The sequence below is a fragment of the Sander lucioperca genome, chromosome 10 (assembly GCF_008315115.2).
Source record: "Sander lucioperca isolate FBNREF2018 chromosome 10, SLUC_FBN_1.2, whole genome shotgun sequence".
Classification (NCBI taxonomy): domain Eukaryota; kingdom Metazoa; phylum Chordata; class Actinopteri; order Perciformes; family Percidae; genus Sander; species Sander lucioperca.
The window spans coordinates 40,461,174-40,481,833 of NC_050182.1; the positions used below are offsets into that span (position 1 = coordinate 40,461,174).

Sequence of the window (20,660 nt, forward strand, 5' to 3'; positions counted from 1 at the left end):
CACCAACACATCATCGATGATCAATGGAGCTCTTTTCTAAAGCACCTCGACACCAACTCCTTGTTTGTTTGCTTTTCTGTGTTTGGTCTTACAGTAATAGCTTAGGATTCAGACTCCTTATCGCTGTGCTCGAGCACCGCAGGTTAATGTTGTTCTGCTCTGAACTCTCTCACACACACACACACACACACACACACACACACACACACACACACACACACACACTCACACACACACACACACACACACACACACACACACGCACACACACACACACACACACACACACACACACACACACACATGTGCTTCACTGTAGACCAAAGGAATTGGTGCTGGAAACAACTTCACAACATTAGAAGAAACAGCATGACCTATCAGACTGAAGTTTAATAAATCCAGTTTACCCATATCTTAAACACCTGCTTGAAAGTAAAAAAATTAAAAATTAAAAAAATTAAAAACAATAGAAATATATATATTTATATGTATAGATAATTTACCCTCACCAGCTAATTCTAATTTTATGAAGATAAAAAAATAAGCTAAACACCTTAAACTTTCAGAATTGTGTTGCACATACACACAACTTTGTAATGAATCTTGTACCCAAATAATGGTAAGCAGGTTTGCGTGTGTGTGTGTGTGTGTGTGTGTGTGTGCGTGTGCGTGTGCGTGCGTGCGTGCGTGCGTGTGCGCATGTGCGCTACTGAACGAGTGCAGTCACAGAACCTGATTATGACAGGCGTGTGACAGGCTTCCTCCATCGTCTATCAGTGAATTACTATGATTCATCCCCAACCCGAAATAGGCGAAAGTGTTTTTCGAAAACCCCCAGGAACACAACCTGTGAAATCTGATTCCAGTGCTGGAAATAGTCTGAGGGGTATCCAGAGTGTCTACTCGCTCAACACACAGATTTGTTCTCACGGCTATGAACGTTTTGACGCGTAATGGTGTGAACCCCACACGCCATTCCACTGTTGGTTTTCTCAAACTCTCACTGGCTTTCTCCTTTGCTCTTGGTTACAGAGACTTACAGTAAATGGGGTTTTGAAGGCCAATGCTTTTGGAATGACACCGTTGAAAGCTGACTTTTTCAGAGCTTTTACGATTATTCAAAATGTGTTAAAATTTTGAAATTTCAATCAGTTTAAAAAAAAAAACCCACTACTGTGTACTCATGGGCAAATTCACTAAGGATGGATTGCGGCCGCTGATACCTGCAACCCCTATCCGCCCCGCCATAAGGGCCGATTCACAAAAGATATTCAAGATTCAAAAAGCTTTATTGTCTAATATGTTGCCATGTTAGAAAATGTTCTTTTGATTGAAGGCAGAGTGTGTGTGATGTGTCAGTAGCATGAGTGTTGTATATGTATTACATTGGGAATGAAGGATTTGTTGTAAAATGACTTTTTAGCCAGAGGTACTCTGAACCTTCTTCCTGATGCTAATAGCTCAAAGCTTTGGTGGAGGGGGTGGGAGGCATCCTGGATGATGAAGTTGGATTTTCTTTCCACTGCTTGTATATAAAGATCAGATGGCTGTTTTTGTGGAATGCCTATGATCTTAACGGCCTGCCTGGCTATCCTAGCCAGCTTTCTCTTGCATTTGTTTGGTAGGAAGCTGTACCAAGATGTGATGTTGAAAGCGATGCCAGACTCTATCAGTGACTGGTATACTCTGGATAGAATGTCATGTGTCACTTCAAATCCTTTAAGCCTTCTGAGGAGACACATGCGCTGTTGGGCCTTTTTGTAAATTGTGTCAACGTGCAGGGTGAAGGTGTGGTGGTGGTCAATCAAAGTACCAAGGTACTTGAAACTTTGAACCTGTTCCACTACTTGCCCTTCCAGTCTCAATGGTGTGGATGGTGGATGAGGAGTATCAAGCAGTCGGCCCCTATGGCAACACATTTCCTTGGTCTTGGTGATGTTAAGCTCCAGTGAGCTTCTCTTGAACCAAAGTGTCATTGTGTTGACATACTGGCTCAATCCCAAAGTGAGCCCTGAGGACTAAGGACTAAAGACTCACAGACTTAATTGATCTCAGGTGCTAAGTGAGTGAGTGTGTGAGGCCACATGGGCTCAGATAGGTATAAATGGGATTGGGACAGCACTTCACGAGATCTCATGTTACCATGGCGACGTTTAATAACAAAGATGTTGCTGACACTTGCCGGTTTGGGAATTTTCATTTTAAGTTTGCTGCTTTCCACACAGCCGAGGCACAGGAGACGGCTGCTCCAGCTGCTTGTTTTACAAGCTGGACAACAGGTTGGTCTGTGTTCCGTGGTCGTGTGTCGTGCTGTTGTTTACCTTTGTAATTCCCGGATTTCCCTATGGTCTCCACGGTAAACGTCACAACGCTTTGAACTGTGGGTAATTCCCTTTGATGAAGTCTGCATCGATGCAGACTCACGGAAAGGGCTAAGGTAAGTGTGTACTCAAACCCTCACGCCCTTTGAAATTCGACATCAACCTCACTGATGTGCTCATAAGATAATATAGACTTTAATCATCCAACACTGGGAAAATTCCCTTGTTACAGCAGCTAAAAAAAATACACACAACAGAATTAGGCCTGCACGATTCGGGGAAATAATGAATCATGATTTTTTAGCTTAGAATTGATATCACGATCCTCTGCCACGATTTTTTTCTAACGAAGTGTAATGTTTAGTGCACATATGAACCATGACAAAACAAAACAAATTGGCAGTACCAAACATAGAGTTATTTTGGCACCTATAGCACATTGGACATCACCACAAGCCTGTAAACATAGAGGCTTCAATGAATAAAGAAAATAAAGTACATACTGGCCATTTAAGTACAGTAGGCTACCAAAAATAGTGACATGTAACACATTGAACTAAATATGGCCCTGATACAGGCTCTATCTGAACTCATTTAACATGTCTTTACATAATTAAAACATGTCAGTCAACATGCTGCAGCTACAGCTTCAGTCTCTAGAGAAATGGAGTTTGTCCATTGCCAATTTAAGTACAGTATCAAAAACAGCATGATTTCTTAGCACACTCTTTAACTGCTTGCCTTTCATGTCTTCAGCTGTCCTATCAAAATAAAGGCCGAAAAAAACGTGAACAGGGTTGAATCGAGATTGCGATTTTATAACGATTAATCGTGCAGGCCTAATCAGAATAAGACAAATACACGTTAAATAGACATAGGAAATATATACAAAAAGTATTGTAAGAAATAGATCAAATAGAAAAAGAGTAATAATATACTAATCGTAATTATTATTATTATAAACAGACAGGTAAAATATATGCATACAGATATACAGATCAGATAAGGTGTGGATGAATACAAATGGAATATTGCACAGTAGGAGGTGACACAGTAATAAATATATAAATGTGCATAGTGCAGAATATTGTCAAGCTATATGATATTACAGCAAAAACACACCCATACAGCTTTGCAGCTGAGTGCAATTACCCATGTGGCAAAGTATAAATGTTGCCTTTGCGCTAGGGCTGCACAATCGCAACTTATCAAAATCGCAATATGGACTAGTAGCCAATATCCAAATCGCAGGGGCGGCGCAATATTTGTTGAAGGCAAAATATGTGTCAAACTAGAGGCGCAACGATGAATCGATGAATCAATTAGTTGTCAACTATTAAATTAATTGGCAACTATTTTGATAATCGATTAATCGGTTTGAGTCATTTTTTTATTAAATAAGATTTCTCTGATTCCAGCTTCATAAATGTGAATATCTTCTAGTTTCTTCTCTCCTTTGTGACAGTAAACTGAATGTCTTTGAGGTTTTGACAAAACAAGACATTTGAGGACGTCATCTTAGGTTTTGAGAAACACTGATCCACATTTTTTACCATGTTTTGACATTTTTATAGATCAAACAACTAATCGATTAATCGAGAAAATAATCGACAGATTAATCGACTATGAAAATAATCGTTAGTTGCAGCCCTATGTCAAACCATTCTGAATTAGGTATTGTGGTGTTGCAGAGACGTCCCGGCCTACAAATCCTATCCCACAGACTAAATTCTCGCAAAAAAATTACACTATAATCATGTACTTTTTTTTTTTCATTTTAATATTTTTCAATGAAAATGACGATAGTGATACAAAAATGATCCCTCCAATATCGTGAATCATTTCGCAATCAAAATATCAGTCAAAATAATCGCAATAAGATATTGTCCTCATATCGTGCAGCCCTACTTTGCGCCACGAACACAGTTGGAAGAACATGGCAGAGAGAAAAATGAAATGTTCAGGCAGCAAGCTACAGGTCCTGACCAGCGAGCTGCAGAGCCATTCCTCCAAACTTCAGGCAGGGTTTACCTGCTGTTTAGGTCCATACTGTTTGTGCAACAATGCAAATCACAGAAGGGCTGGGTAAAGGTGAATTGGATGATGCGGTGATTAATAAATACTCTCAGCCAATCTCATCGCTCTGAAACAGCTGAGCCAAGCACAGTGTATGTCAACAACAGCATGACCAAAGGAGAATCGGATTCTCCGGGATAACTCCCGTTGTTGTCTGGACTGTACACAGCAGCAGGATGTGAACACACAGCACCACGGCTCTAGACTGGGTAAAACCAGCTCGATCTGCCGGCGATTTGATTTCACCCTGCAGCTCAGGCTTGAAACCTGTACGTTTATCTATCCTGCTTCCGTTACAAATCTGCGGGGACCAATCACAAACTGGCTTATCCACCTGGTGAGCTATTGGCGGGTTTAACACAATGACGATAGAGAAGCGATGGCAAGCAGCTTTTTGTTTACATTCACCATGACGGCCACCGAAGCACAGCAACCTGTTGATGCCGCTGTCGCTGCTACATCACCCGGATCGCTGGTCTGATTGGTTGAAGGACTATCCAATTGCGTACAGTCATTTCAACTATGCCCGTTGATCACGCCTCTTGTGCAGTAGAAAATACAGAGACTCCCCAGACTAATGTTCAATCTTAAAACAAAAGATTGAGCTTGTTCTGGTGATAGCCAGACTACCACGGATCTGTAGCCACAGGCAAACTGTGTGCTTCAATTAGTTCAATGACTATGGAAATCAATGATAACATTTTTTTTATTTGGTGAAGCGTTGATGATTGTATCAGTCAAATGCAATTTTTTCATATTTCTACTGTATTTTACGTTGTAAATGGCGACATCATCTTACAATGGTTCACAGAGGGTTTGCTTTGTATAAGCTGTTCTCATGAACCATTCGTACCAAAAGCTACGTAGAGTAATGCACTGTGATTTCTATGTTTTCCATGTTTTCTTTGCTGTATGCACCACAGTGACTGCAGCTGTATAAGAAGGCTGTGGACCTCTTAGGGAGGAGGTCGGGGTTAATGGGTGGGTCATAAAACACAGTGCTTTCAAGCCGTGGAGCAGAGTTCACTACCCAATGAAAAACAAAGGATTTTCACCCAGGAAATGCGTGTTCTTTGGAAGTGTTTTAATCTGTCGTCGCCAAATGACGCTTACGTTTTGTCGGCTAAACGACTAGAGATTTTTTGATTCCCGATACCCATTCCGATACCTGAACTTGCATATTAGCCGATACCAAGTACCGATCTGATACCAGTGTGTCATATATATTTAATTATGATTTAACAACTGTATACTACTCTCCCTGTATGGATGTGATATGATTTATATATGTGTTGTATGGCTTGGCTCAGGTTAAACTTTTTGTGAAACATGAAAAACCCAAACAATGAATGTCGTGGAACTTTATTTAATTATCCAGTTTGACAGTCTGTCATAACGGAAAAAGAAGATAAACCACTTTAAAGGTGCAGTAGGTAAGACTTATAAAACTAACTTTCTGTCATATTTGCTGAAACTGACTCTATGTTCCAGTAGAACTACATGAAGCAGGTCATTCAAAAAAAAATCTAGCTCCTCTGGCACCACCTACAGCCTGTAGTGTGATTTGCAAAAGTCCACAGCTCCCTGTTCAGATTCACCAATTGGGGCCAGGGGGGGTGTCTAACTGCGTGTCAATCACTGCTCATGCACACACATTCATTCTCCCTTGTGGGGGGAGGGGCTTAGGAGACCGTTTTGGGCTTCAGCGGAATGGGGGAGAGGGTCTGAGAAGTTGTCGATGTTCAAATTTTCTGGATCTTCGCAATCCTACTTACGGCACCTTTAAAGTAGATTTTCTTCAGGGCTAAATTACGTGATATCAGATTGGTGCATAGACTCCAGTACTTTCCTATACCGATACCAGCATTTTAGGCGGTATTGGAGGCTTTTCCGATACTGGTATCTGTATCTGAACATCTCTAAATGTAACTGTAATGTACGCTGAAACGACTGGCAGCTTGCGCTGCCCTGTATCGGGTACACTCAACTACCAACTGCCGCTGATTCGGCAACCTCTCACGGAGCTCTGTTGGGTGCCTATTTTCATAAGATATCATACGTATCTGCGTGCATACATTGTAGCTTGTTCATGACAATGTGTTGCTTTGTAATGCTTTTCAAGAATAAAACATCAAACGCTGACTTGATGAATGATGTGGAATGGAATAATCAGTTTCAGCACAACAGTACCTAACAACTAAAATAAAATACAATATGAAATGAACAGACTAATGATCATGAAATTACAAAAAAAAACCTATAAAGGCATTAGTTCGATAGACAGCAGCAATGTAGGCTAGAGCTGGGTGTGGAGGTGTTGAGCTGTCGTCGGGTGCGAGTCTTTATCAGACTGGAAGCTCGTGTGCATGATGTGTCGCCACATCATCGTCTAAAGTCGTTCTCACAAATGGCTTTTATTTATAATGAGTCATTGCTGCCCTTTGTATGTGTGCATGTGTGTGTTATGCACACCTACAAACAGCATTGCTTTGGAAATGAAAATATGTATATGGACTCACACATACACTTTGTTTATGATGTGTGTGTGTGTGTGTGTGTGTGTGTTATGCACACCTACAAACAGCATTGCTTTGGAAATGAAAATATGTATATGGACTCACACATACACTTTGTTTATGATGTGTGTGTGTGTGTGTGTGTGTGTGTGTGTGTGTGTGTCATTGTGCATATGTTTGCATTGGGAGGTGATTAATGATATGCATTTGGCACAAACAGACTCATCATGTAATTCTAATCCCAAACATTGTTAATGGTGTAATGGACAGAATCGTTTCCATGCTGCTCCTCCACTCGACAGCACTTAACCTGCAGCTGATTGGGAATCTGCTGTGTTGATGTGAAAGAGACACATTAGCTATGACAGCGTACGAGGTGGTTGTAAAACTGAATGGCTTTTTCAGTTGAATTAGAAAAGCTGAATAGAAAAAGCTAATGTTGCTTAAAGGTCCCATATCATGCTCATTTTCAGGTTCATACTTGTATTTTTTGTTTCTACTAGAACATGTTTACATGCTTTAATGTCGAAAAAATACATTATTTTTCATACTTTCTGTCTGAATATAGCTGCATTTACCCTCTGTCTGAAATGCTCCATTTCAGCGCCTGTCTGCTCTGATTGGTCAGCGTTTCTGGGTCTTCCGCATCTGCGCTCTCTGAGTCTCTGCACATTGCAGTCGGGGAATGACTGTAACAGCACTGTAGCAGCACTTTCTCCCTATATATAGTAGAGTTGTGAAATCACAACCGTACCGAAGTACTGACAGCTCATTTAAAGGCACAGTTTCTAAATACGGGCTGTGTGTATTTCTCTGTGGATTGAGCGTTTTGATACTTTCACAGTATTTATATAGCACCTCAACCTTCTCTACACAAAAGACATGGGAATCTTACGTTTTACTAGATAGGATCTTTACATGGTTTAATTAGCATAGAATAGATTTCAGCTGAAGAAATGTTTTTTTTTATTAAAAAAAAAGAAATTAAAAAACAGGCAGTCAAAGTCCTCCCATAGATAATTTAAGGTGATTGCCCATCGGACAATTTCCAAAAATGTCATGGCCATGAAATTCTCCTGATTTAATCATCAGTATAAACAATGAGCAACTGTATAAAAAAAACAATGCGGTTAATTTAAATAGAATCATAGGTACACAACTCAAGTTTGGATTATAAATCAATTATGGATCAACTGATTACATTAACAAAGAGTTCTGTATTTGCCAGATACACAGTTGGACTATTTATAACTAACATCGATGACGTGCAGATGGGTGACAAATAAAAAAAAAAAAAAAGTAAGGTGTCTGAGTAAAGTGTTGGGCTTTGGCATAGATTCTCAGGTGCTAATCAGATTGACTTGACATTTTACTCGATTATTCCGTCTGACATTGTGTTCATTTAAGGCAATTGAATTTAAACCCCTCCCCTCCTGCTTGTGATGTTGGTTTTGTCCGGACCAATCGATAGTGGGTGACATATTCATACCACCTATGTCGTTTTCAGTCGATACCAAAGCTGCAGTAGTGGTTGCTCGGAGCAGTGGATGTAAAGTTTTTCCCAATCAAAGAAAAATACAGATTTAAAAGTGGGCGACTAAGTGGGCCTAAGTAAAATTGAACGTATTTTTAAGACGTTTTTTAAGCTAGTTACAGTGGGGTGATTGGTTGGAAACTTAGATGTAGAATTTTGGATAGCCATCTACGTTTACATGCACACAAATATTTCACTATTATTCCGAATATGACAATATTCCGAATTTGATACAGGTCATGTAAACATTTCGATATTCCGAATAAGGAATTTTTCCAAATATAGCATTTTACGATTAAGACATGTGGAATATTCCGGTATTATTCGGGTTTTAGAAGCATTCTTTGGACATGTATACAGCGCATTTGGAATATCAATCAGGGTTTTTACCTCAGTTTACACCCAGTTTACGGCCTCTTGCCTGTTTACAGCTTACGGTCCGCTCTGTGGGTTGTCATGGTTGCTGTACACAAACCAACCAGCCAACAGTTTCCAAGGCTGCAGACCCGATAAGAAGGAGAAACACACCTACCTTTAAACATTATCAAAGACTTGGATATCAACAGGTTTTCGGATATGCACAAGCCAAACTTTTCAAGAAGCTGGTTGAAGGAATGAAATAGGGATGCTGTGTTTACACGGTCCAACAAGTTAAAAAAAATGTATTTTGCACCGCTACATGTAAATGGGAATAATAGTGGAATATTCACTTTCATCAGCCATGCAAAAAGCTTAGTCGGAATATCGTCTTTTTCGGAATAAGGGCAAGACCTGGAATATTATGTGCATGTAAACGTAGTCACTAATTGGTCATTTGACAAAGGCTGGGAAGATTCGGATCCAATGGAAATCACAATTGTCAGATTGACAGCACTCTAGCCCAATAGATTCTGGGGGCAATCATATTTCAGGGGGGGTTGATGCCACCCCATGCCCCCCTTCTAGCCCTGCCCCTGGGCAGGAGCCCTGCATCTCTGCTTGCAGAAGTCAGGTCAACAGGAGAAATTAGCTCACCTGTCTGTCTGCATCCCTACAGTATATGTATGTATGTATTAGTGCTGTCTAGGGCCTAACGATTATTTTCATAGTTGATTAATCTGTCGATTATTTCCTCGATTAATCGATTAGTTGTTTGATCTATTAAAATGTCAAAACATGGTGAAAAATGTGGATCAGTGTTTCTCAAAGACTAAGATGATGTCCTCAAATGTCTTGTTTTGTCAACAACTCAAAGATATTCAGTTTACTGTCACAAAGGAGAGAAGAAACTAGAAGATATTCACATTTAACACGTTAGAATCAGAGAAATCTTATTTTTTTTAATAAAAAAATGACCGAAACGATTAATCGATTAGCAAAATAGTTGGCGATTAATTTAATAGTTAACAACTAATCGATTAATCGATTCATCGTTGCACCTCTAGTGCTGTCAAACGATTAAAATATTTAATCACGATTAATCGCATTAATGTCATAGTTAACTCACAATTAATCGCAATCAATCGCACATTTTTATCTATTCTAAATGTCCCTAGATTTCTTTTTGTTATCAACTATTTTATTAACTATTATCTTATCAACCTGGAAAAGTGGATCGGCTTGCTTTGTGCTTTTGTCGCCTGGCTTTGACGAGGGGGCGGAGAATTGGCATCAGCTGTGTGCTTGGCCATCAAGTGGTATTTCAGACTGGACGTGCTGCGATGATATCTGATTGGCATCCATTTCAGTGTCTCACGCTTGTCATCCACTCAAACAGAACACTGTCCGTCACATCCCTCTAAAATCCCTCATAGGTGGGTGGGTGGTTGAAATCTGGTGACTAGGCGGACAACAGCTTATGATTTCATTTTTATATTCATCAAACCACCTGTGAACCCTTGTGACCTGTATTGGAACATCTGCATTCATTGTGTCTCTCCACTCATTTATTCAGGTTCTGCCATTAATTTTCCACCTGTATGTATCCCCATACAGTTGTATGGAACATCTTTTATAGAGATTTATAATTAAGACTAATACATCCTTGAGTGAAGTGGGATGAGAACTGGTACTGAATGTAAATTGCGGGCTGTGGCAGGCTTAATATAATGGACTGTGGGAGCAGGCTGGTTTGAAAAACAGATCTGTGCAGAGCTCCCATACAAATCCATCTTAACAAATTCTTCGAATGCCATTTCAGCCTCCCTTGTTCATGCACATTTTTAACATAAGAATGCAGAATAAGTCTTTATTCCATCTGATGCAAACACATTGGATTCACATTTTGTAGACTTTGAAAAGGTTTGCGTGAAATGTATTTTACAGTTGGTTGGAACAGAGCTAAAATGACATTTGAAAGCAGCCAGTTGTATATGATGTCCTCTTTCAGTGTTAATCCCCTTCCCTTTGTGCAAACACATAGCTTTTTTTTCTGATTAGCTCATTTTCATCTGAATGTGATCTGGCTTGATTTGATTAGCTATCCAGAGCAATTGCCTTTCATATTAATGCGATTATGTCTTAGAACACAGCGGCCATTATACAGAGACTTATGGCGCTCGTGGAAAAAAAAGGACCATCACATTGCCATCAGTAACATCCCTACTGAGACATATGGGTATTAAGAGGGAGAGATAACACACACACACACACACGCACACACACACACACACACACACACACACACACACACACACACACACACACGTTTGTTTTACTATCTTTGTGGGGACCCGTCATTGACATAATGCATTGCCTAGCCCCTTACCCTAACCTTAACCATCACAACTAAATGCCTAACCTTAACCCTTACCCTCACCCTAACCATAACCTAATTCTAACCCTAATCCTAAAACCAAGTCCTAACCCTCAAACAGCCCTTTAACCTTGTGGGGTCCAGCATTTTGGGCCCCACAAGGCTGTGCAGACCCCACAAGTATACTGTATTCCCCGGTTTTTGGACCGCACGAATATAGTTAAACAAGAACACACACACACACACACACACATGAATCATGACTCTAATCTTGCTTTGCTATTTCTTCTGGCTGTGGGCAGAGCACCACTGCTACTGCAGCCACGAGTGTTAGAAGTGAGAACCCAACAAAGCCAAGGATATGTTTGTGATTATCAGCCCATTAATGTGTTTGTTAAACCACTTGTGCTGTGTGTTCCATATGTGGCCAGACTGTAATCTGAAGTTACACATATCACAATTTCTCATCTCGGTGAAATCCAATTAAGGCTGTATTTAACTCTGGATCCACTCCAACACAGACGTCGCCTGTTGTGTATGGAATAATTGCTCTCTGTGTGTCTTTCTTTTTTTCATTTCACACTAAGGGACAGAGCTGCGCTCAGCTCTTATAGTATACACAGTCTGTACTGTAAACCTAATAATAGACATGTTCAATTACACTCATGGTGCTTTAGTGCAAGTGTTACAGCGCTGTGAACAATGCTGACGTCCGTTTGCTGTTTGCACCGTGCACGATTGGGCTTTGAATTACAGCCGCCCGGCATGGCGAGGACAGTGTCAGTCTGCCAGTTACTCTGGCTGTTCAACACTTTAGTCTGGAGTAGGGCTGCACAATATATCCTTTACCCCCCACAAAATAAATACCTCTCAACTCATACTAACTTTAAATGAAAAAGAGCACCGCATTCACTTCCATGTTGTGCTACATTCCTGCAAATGTACAAATCTTTGCATCCAAAATAAGTAGGGCTGGACTATTGTTGGGTAGGTTTTTTTTATTCTGAGATTTGGCTATATATTTAGTTTTTAGTTTTTTTTTCTTCAATACAGTAGAATAACAAAATCCTTTAAAATGAATGCCATTTCTAACCCGTACCCTCAGCACAGTTTTTACTGCTGTCTCATTTCTCTTCACACACACACACACACACACACACACACACGCACAATAACTTGTTTCTCTTACTACCAATATCAGCTGCTCTGTTTCAACAATGTTAAGTTGAAAAAATAAACGTGCATGCAGGCTGAAATTCCCTGTGGTGTATTGTCACGATTAAGGGGCTAAATGTCCAATAGCTGTCAGGCTAATTTATACAGTGAGTGTTAACACTGCAGTGCTATCTGTAGGTCTATGAATGAGCACGCATTTTGATCGCCAATATCCTAGTCGAATATGTTCATTTAATTGTGGGAAGCCCAAATCGTGATTGCGATAAATATTTGCTTGATTGTGCAGCCCTAGCACGAAATTAACAGCAAAAATGTGTCTTTTTTTTCTATTTTGTTTCTTAATTGGCATCGTCCCAGCTCCATAATACACACTAATCCAACACAAGCTTTGTCCTGAAAGAAGGGTGTAAAGAGGGCACAGCAGACAGTGCCCTAAAACCAAAAAAAACTTCATTCAAGAGTAGCCAATCAGGAGCCCACAATAGGGATGCTGTCTCTGTGCATATTCCTCGCACTATTAATAATTGTAGCTTATTGTTAGAGAAGCAGAGACTTCAAGCCACTCTGTAGAGAGATAAATTAAGTGTAACTAGGTGTTTGCTTTTCTGATTTAGTTGAGTAAATGTAACAGTTTTCTGTAGTTTGAGTCAAAGCGATGTGCACCAAGCTAGAGAACAACATTGTTCGTGTGTAAGCTGAAGACATTAGTGCCTATAGCCTGTCCCATGAAAAAAATAATCACCAGCTGCCACTGATTTACAGAAATGTGTATAATGCATCTACTGTACAGTATATTAATAAAACAAAAATGTATATCAGACTCAAAATGGTTCCCATTGGAATAACAGTTGCTCACCTAACCATACACCAAAACGTTTCTCTGGACTGCTTTCATGTTGTGCAGCTCAACGCACATCAGTGGCTCTGGCCCCACCTGCTTGGTTCATAGACTTACATTGTGTGTGTTTAGTATTTAGCATTATGTGTTGCAGCTTAAAACGTCTAATTAACAGTTGTACAGATAAATCTTCATTTTATAATGACAGTCTATGAGGAAATGCTTTATATGCAACAGGACACTTTTTTAATGTTGCTGTTGATGTTTGATGGTTAGCAGCCCCCTTTTCTTTTGATAGACATGGCCAGTCTTTGAGAGAAATGTTTTCTCATGTTGACCTTCTGGTTCACCTTTTGCAGTTCACATAATCTTCCTCTGCATTTTGTTTCAACTTGACTTCTTCCTTTTAATGTTTTATTGTTTGCATGCACTACACATTTGCTTTACCATACTTTGCAGTCGGTAGGAATGTGTATCATATTAGCCTGCATGGTATGGTACACATGCATACTTGCACAATATACAAACAATACATTGCTCTATAGTCAGGGTTGGGTACTGAAACCCGATTTCTAAACAACCAGTATCTACCAGACTGAGTGACAACCCAAATTTCGGTGCCATATTTCAGTGCCACTTAAATGCCTGCGCTGCCCTCTGGTGCGTTACATGCAATAGAAGCATCACTGCACGTAACGCTAGTTAACATTACACTCAGCAGCAGGAAACGTTAGCCTGCTGTTAGCTAGTAGCTGGCTTAAAGTGCCCATATTATGAAAAAATCAGTTTTTCTGGGATTTGGGGTGTTATTTTGTGTCTCTGGTGCTTCCACACACATACAAACTTGGAAAAAAACAATCCATGCTGTTTTGAGTGAGATACGGTTTCTGAATGTATCCTGCCTTCAGCCTCCGGGTGAGCTGTTCAAAATCGACAGGGCTTTTTGCGTCACTAGCCGAAACGAGGTTGCTAACCGTAACATGCTAGCTCGTTCTGAATGGCAAAACACTGCTACAACACACACTAGTTCACCATAATCTACAAAAGAACTACTTACATGTCCCTGTTCTGCAGGTATTCCACGCAAAGTTGGAAGTGTGCCCTCATTTAGGTGAAGTCTCCCGGCTAATCCTGCCTTGTACTACTGAAGTTGTAGAAACAAACAGCTAGCTAGATGATGTGATCCCTACCTAGCTACTGCGCATGTGCGACTGCCAACAAAGATGTTACAGCAGTGAGAGGTCTCACTCTGTAGCTAAAACAGAGACCTGAACACAGGGTGAAAAGAGGAGCTGCAGCAATGTGCAGTACAACAAAAATATGGTGTTTTTTGAAAATTGTAAACCTATTCTGGTACAACCTCTAAATACAATTATGAACCTGAAAATGAGCATAATATGGCCACTTTAAACACGGTTAAAATGCTAAAAGCTAAACGGTCTAAGATGTGGCTGTATTTAGCTAAAAAAGAATTCCAACACCGAGACGTCCAACAGTCTGCAGCTAAAGACACAGAGGAGACTAGCTTCACTTTGAGACACCGTGGACACTGCCCGAGAAACAACAGCGTCGGGACTTAATGGTGCATTGAATTGCACCTCGTAAGCTCATGGTGCATTCAAGTGCATCTCGAGAAACTCAAACTGTTGTTGTAAAGTACCCTTTTGCCATCTAGTGGTTCTTCTTTTTGTTATTTAACAGCAATTGATTGGTGAAAAAAGTTATTATATTTTAAAGAAAATCATTTGACCATATAGCCTTAGCAATAAACAAGCCATTCTTTAATGTTGCCAACTGTCGATTTTAAAGTATTTAAAGTAAATTCCTCCCACACAATGCTGATATGATTTCTGTATTCACACACATGAATCTTGTACCCAAATAATGATAAGCAGGTTTGTGTGTGTGTGTGTGTGTGTGTGTGTGTGTGGGTGTGTGGGTGTGTGTCTTCCCTCTGCTTATTAGAAAGGCTTTGACATTCACCACAGTGAACATATTCGTCAGCAGAGACAGATGATTATCTGTTTAATTTTGGAGCCTTGCAAGACGTTGCAGGTTTTGTTGTTGTAGCCGTTAGGGTGCAGCTGCATAGAAACAGCAGCAGTTTGTTGAGAAAAGACGCTGCCGTGTTTCCTACAGCTTCTTTCTCCATAAACCCTCCTAGCTCAGGTCAATCCAGGATTCCATTTGTGTATTTTAGAAGGGGAGGGAAATGGTTGGTACTAGGTGGATTAAAGACAATTGTCACGCAAGAGGAATGTCCTATGCAGGATTTACACTGAATTCAGAGTAAGGACTGGCATTATTCCTACCAACCCACCTGACAAACCCTGAAAGAATTATTCATAGAAAATAACCTTTTTCTATTTGTGTTGTTTCTTGACCACATAAATAAACTACATGAATTCTATATTGTCAAAGTGGCACCTGTGTTATACTGAACACATTCATACATTTTCAATGTTGTTGTTATTTTTGCTGTAATTCAGGTTTGGCATCAGAATCCATTGTTACTATTATAAATTCAAGTCGACTACTGCTACTATCCATCATAAAAGAGCAAACTTTTCAGCCACTTTTTCACTCATAGTCATTACTCAAAAGAGGTATTTAGTACACATCTAAATAGTATTGTAATGTTCGCACAAATACTTTTTTTCCTGTACTTGCCTGAATTGTCAAGTATCTGTACTTCGTTTTCTATATTTCTGGAAACTTTTACTTTTACTCCACTACATTTCCCCAGAGCATCTTCGTTACTGGTTACTTGCTAAGAAATGTTTTTGCACGTTGGAGGAAAGATTCTTCCTCACAAAAAAATGAAAATTCTGTTTCTGTTTTTGTCTTTGTTAATGTCAGGCTTTGAATTTGATGTTTAAGAAGCTGTGGAAACCCTGAATATGATGCTTTACTATGAGGAAGCCACAATAACGTTCATAATCAAAGTTCGTTTTTACTTCCAATAATTATCCACATTTAATATCAGATACTTACTTTTGATACTCAGTATAGTACGTTTCAGATACCTTAAGACTTTTACTCAAGTATTATTCTCAAAGGTAACTTTAGCTTCTACCAAAGTCATTTTCTATTAACATACTTGTACTAGTAGTATTGCCTTCAAGGACTTTATACAAGACTGCATCTAAATGCTCTGAGGGCACTGTTGGAAAATAATCAAATTCTTCTGCACAGTATCTTAGCTGGTCAGCTGCCCTTGTGTTAAGTCTATCTGTTGTTGGGGCTTGGTACCCAATCTCGAATTGTAGACCTGTCGTCCTGGCTCCCGCTTGCCGTAGCATCTTTGCTGTGCCTCGTCAATCTGTAGTTGTGATGTCAGTTTGCGACTGCGGATATTGGATCTTGGTTAGCTTAGATGTTGGGTTTCCCAAGTATCCATTGCTCCCACATCCTTTTCATGAAACCTCTTTCCCTGGGGTCACTTGTATAGTAGCATTCTAGTAGTTCCAAATCCTGTGCTCTAGTCCACGGTTGCCTTGTTCCACTAGCCCTTCCTCATCAGGCTGTCCTGGTTCCCTAACACCTAGTCTCACATTGCCAGACCTTCCTCTACAGCGCCGCGGAGGAGGGTCTGGCTAGTTCGCACAGCACTCCGGGATGGGATAAAAACGTTCTCTGGTTTATTGGCATTTCTTTAAACCAATCACAATCGTCGCTAAGCGCTGGACGGAGTGGTAATGACCCACGCTGGATGAGCCCTGACCGAGATTCGAACTCCAGTCTCCCGTACGAAAGTTAGTGAGCTATCCAGCAGCCTGTGGTTGTTTCAATTGATTTCTATCTTCTGATTCTAAGGTAATTATTGACTGTGGTCTTATGTTCAATGTGAAGACTACTGGAACATATCTAATTTTGGACGAAAAGGTAATCTTACCCTCTTCCTTCATTCACTCTTTTGAGCATCATATGCATGGACCAAATAGTTTCCATCATATCCAACTCCACAAACTGCTGTAACTGCCAAATTATTTTGCTTTTGAAATAATTTGATGAGGCAGAGGAGCAATTTTACACAACTTGTACTTCAGAGAAGAGGGAATCCATGTGTGTCTCGCAGCCCCGTGGCTTTTTGCCTTGTAGTTTACACAGCAGAGAGTGGCAGCGGCTCCCTGTGTTACTCTGCTAATCATCCTGTAATCCCTGTGCTGCTGATGTGAGAAGTGATGCTCCGTGTGACTCTATCATTTTCTCATCAGTGCTTTCTTTGTCTCTGTCTCTATCTCTATCTCCCCCTCTACATCTCTGTCTGAGGGACTGTTGCTTCTCTGTGATTGGGCCATTGTTCTGACTCACTCACAGAGCCAGCCTGTTGGCCATGTTTACATGGATTCATGCTTCAAGGCTGCTGGCTAATGCAACACCTTTGTTCTTTTAATTGCTTGCTGTTCCAGCCACAGCCTGAAAGGAATGAATAATTCCACAGCTACAGAATACTAAAATTTCCACCCAGGGTAGAACTTCCTCACTCTGAATATGAATGTGCCCAGGCATCCCGGTATATCGACCACAGCTCCATTTACAAATATATTAAAATGCTACCTGTATAATCTGTATTGAATTAAATTAAGACACAATCATTCGGTCAACAAACAGGACCATCACTCAGAGAATTGGCAGCTTGCAGACTGAATGAAATTATTTGTCACCAGGGGCCTCATTTATAAACGTGGCGTATGCACAAAAGAAGACGTACGCCACTCTCTACGCAAGAATTGGGATATATAAAAAGCAAACTTGATGGGAAAATTCACACTCACACGAGTAACGCAAAGCTTTCGCATTATGTTTTCCACTCACTTTGTGTTGGAATTATAAATTCAGTGGATTTCTGAGGACTATGGTTAACTGCTCCTCAGATCTCTGCAGGGTAAATCCAGACAGCTAGCTAGACTATCTGTCCAATCTGAGTTTTCGCTCGCACGACTATATTGCCGCGGCTCTGTGCGGAGTTTAGCACCACCCATGACGATTCCGATTTTTTTGAAGAAATGCCATTAAACCAGAGCACGTTTTTGGAGGAGGGTCTGGCAAAGCGAGACTAGTTTGAACACAACATTGAAGATGCATTCAATTTTAGCCACTTGGGGGCAGTGTAACCAGCTGAAACCACAACATCTGACATAACATCACCTTATACTGTTGTTATGGTGAACACCTGACCAAGCAGACTGAACATCCAATATTTAGCTCTGTTAGGTCTTCAGCTACTCCTCAGAAGAATATGTGACTCCGGCAGTGGATGCTGACTTTGTGCTGTTTACATAGTGTACAGTGGCTTTCACTGGTGGAATGTAACTCACTACTTCAACTTAAGTCAACGGAGTCTTTTCTTTTCATGCCACTTTCTACTTTTTACTCCACTACATTCATCTGACAGCTTTAGTTACTAGTTAGTAGTTTTTTTCACATAAAAACCCATGTAGTTTATAATAGGGATAGACCGATAATTGGCCCTGGCTTATTATCGGGCCGTTATTATAAATTAAACTACCCGACAATATAAAGGTCTACATGTACAGCTGTAATGATAAGCCGATTAAACACAGAACTCTTTGGATTGTTTCCAGTTTCTAAAATGGGATGATTTTTCTGCATTGAGTACTTTTACTTTTAATACTTTAAGTACATTTTCCTGGTGAATCTTACATACTTTGAAGTAACAGTTGTTCATATTAAACATTTTTAGACTAATTGATGTTCATAGTTGAAAAATCCACTCTCTGCTTTGGACTACAGAATGGCGACACTTCCTAATTTACCTCAAACATATTTTTCAATGAATATAATATTTATATTTCAAACATGCATTTCTATACTGCAGTTGGTTCTTGCAGTATGCGTCGGCTGATATAGACACCAGCACAGATAGAGACCATATAGACATATAGTGGTATGGCTCTAAGCATTATTCAGAGGCCCAATTGTCCAACCCGGTCTGACGCCAGTTCGTGAAATGGTCACGTTATTTAGATTTATTGATTTGTGTACAGGTCACGATTTTCTCGTTTATTTTGTGTACAGGTCACGATTTTCGAATGTTACCATTTCACGAACTGCCATGACACTGGGCTGCTCTGGGGGACACAACGACGGGGAAATGAAACACCATGCGCTGGCCACATCAACAGGACGGTTGAGGTTAGGAAAAGAAGATACTGGGAAAGGAACCGTCACACGCAGGAGACGCCGACAACAACGGGAGGGTTGTGGTTAGGAAGAGAATAACGCGGAAAGGAACTGCAGGAACACGCTGGACGCGATCCCCGGTCTCCGGGGTGAAAGTCCTGTGTTGTTTGTAATCGTTGTGTGATCACTTCCAATAATGCTTCCCATATAAGTCCATAAGTCAACATACTCTGTCACAGCAGACATTCAAAGAGTTGCATTGATTCATTGACAGAGAACATCATGCTGAATCTTTCGGGTCAGATTTCCATCAGCAGACTGCCACTGTGCAGCTCTGGCTCATGTCTCTTCTTTCTCTGCCATATCGTATTCTCCTGTGCTGCAAAGTAGACGAAAGTGTGTTAATAGCAGCTCTCCATCTGTTAGCATCTGGAACACGATGGATCGATAGAGGACGGTGGGAGTCTGTGTGTATGTTACAGGGTTGGAGGTAAGGGGGGCGGGGAGCGGTGCACGGTGATAGTAATGAGGTGAGGCTTGACATGAACAGGAAGCTCCAGTAGAGCGCTGTGTGTCGGTCGGATCAGACTCCCTGTCAGCAGGTTAGGGGGAGGAGGAGGAGGAGGAGGTGTGTGTGTGTGTGTGTGTGTGTGTGTGTGTGTGTGTGTGTGTGTGTGTGTGTGTGTGTGTGTGTGTGTGTGTTTCTTTGGTGGGGGCTGAAGATAAATGAGGCAGGGCTGTCAATAAAGAGCAGCTCTTTATCCTCTGTTAAAGCTCTATTCATTTCATTACTGTCAGGCCTGTCTGGTAAAAAAAGAAAAAGGCCTAGGTAGTTTTCCCTGGACACTTTTTGGTACGAGGAGAAGTTAGAGAGCTGCCAGGACGAAATAGGACGAGGCAGAGTTAGACGTGAGGCGGACTGAGATACAATGAGACAGGATCAATTGCTGTACCTGAAGAAAAGCCTTTTGGTTGTAGATACAGGGACTTTGCCATATCTTAGGGGTTTAACAGTTGACACCCCCTGAATTAAACCAGGGGTTTATTTTAGCCTCACAAAGGGGTGTGTTCCATTGTTGTAAGGCAACCCTTTTTCAGCATTCCCCTAGAGAAGACTGCAGTGCTGGCTGGACTCTTGAGGCAGCTTAGCTACTATCAGAGGCAGACGCTTTTAGCCCCAAATATGAATTCAATAACAGACAAAAGCTTTGCTTAATTCAGAGTATTTCTGGTTTACACAGATATATACTGCTTTGTCAGATACGGGGAATATATAGAAGCCTCAGCAATGAAAGCTACTCTACCTTTCATAAAAATT

At 40.6% G+C, this 20,660-nt stretch overlaps 1 protein-coding gene across 10 annotated transcripts in view; it reads left to right on the top strand.

Moving 5' to 3' along the window:
- Nucleotides 1-20,660, top strand: part of adgrb1a (adhesion G protein-coupled receptor B1a) — a 209,386-nt gene that overhangs the window by 29,639 nt on the left and 159,087 nt on the right. The gene's annotated exons all lie outside the window — the stretch shown is intronic.